The sequence below is a fragment of the Pteropus alecto genome, unplaced genomic scaffold, assembly GCF_000325575.1.
Source record: "Pteropus alecto unplaced genomic scaffold, ASM32557v1 scaffold14, whole genome shotgun sequence".
NCBI lineage: Eukaryota > Metazoa > Chordata > Mammalia > Chiroptera > Pteropodidae > Pteropus > Pteropus alecto.
In genome coordinates, this window is record NW_006436810.1 from 17,689,154 (window position 1) to 17,690,460 (window position 1,307).

Genomic DNA, 1,307 nt, shown 5'->3' on the forward strand with positions numbered 1-1,307 from the left:
GTCCACCAACGCAGGTGTGAGCCGCGTCTGCGCATGCGCGGGGCGCGCTGCCTCCGCCCAGCTCGGCTCGGGCTGCAGAAGCCCCTCCACCCACTAGGAGGTCCGCAGGTGTAGCGGAGCGTGTTTCTAAATTTCGTTTTCGTTTTAAATTCCATTGTGAAAAAGAGGAGATGCCGCTTCGTTTTATACCTCTCAAGAAATGAGAGTTTAGTACAATTCCAAAGATATATTCAATTCCTCATAGAATAAGGAGCAAGGACCAATAAACGGTCGGAGATATTTATGATCTACATTTTGAAGCACATTTATTGAAAGGGGTAATACTGTGAGCTCTGTGTTTTCGAATATGATCACGGGCAGATGACGAAAATTTAACCTGAATTTTACTTTTGTGGCCGTTGACGTAGAGGCACATCTGCTAAACAGAAACGGCCTTCCTAAGCTGGTGGCACCGGCCCCATTTCCTCCCAGCTGGGAACTGTGAGCTGGCTTCTGCAGGTATGCTGCTCTCGTTTTTGATCAGTTTATTCCAGGAGGTCAGTGGCATGCTGCAGCGGTGACTCTAGGGCGTGAGCCGCTGGCACTGCCCCATAACACCTATCCTGTGCACGCAAGGCTTTCACACTTGACCGGAAAAAACCCCCAGGGAAAGTGCCGAGTGCAACTATTCTAATTATAGTGGGAGCTGTGAATGAGCTTTTGAGAGTAAAAGTGGGCATTAAAATTACGTATATACTTGGCCAGTTAGCCACATCTTGAATGGAACCTACCCAAAAGAGAGAACTGGAAAAAAAGTCAGTGAGGAGGACACGGGTATCGCAATTTCTGTGGGGCCAAAGAACGGTCACGTGCGGCAGTGATCCCGGTACGTGAGGACGCGTGCTGACCGTCTGGCTCAGACACGCCTGGAGGAGGCAAGTCCGGCGTACCTGCAGAAATCCTCTCTTGCACAAAAAACGCTTTTATCGTTAATTTATAATGCTGTTTAGTGTGCTTTTTCCCTCTGCACATGCTAATCTGGGGTTAAAGTCATCACTGCCTGAATTTCGAATGTAGTTTTCATGACAGTTTCATATTTATTCATGTTTACAGGGAGACAATGGTATGAAAGGATTAAATTATCCTATATTAGAAAATAATTTCCTGACTGCAAGACTTTCGTATGTTTTAGGAAGATACAAAAAGATTTTTGTATAATGTATGCCTGTGTCAGATCAGGACTCCATGTGAAATATCAAGTTTTAGGTCAAAAAAAGAAACAATGTAAGTCTTTGCATGCTGACTTCTGTAGCTCACTATTTTTACTA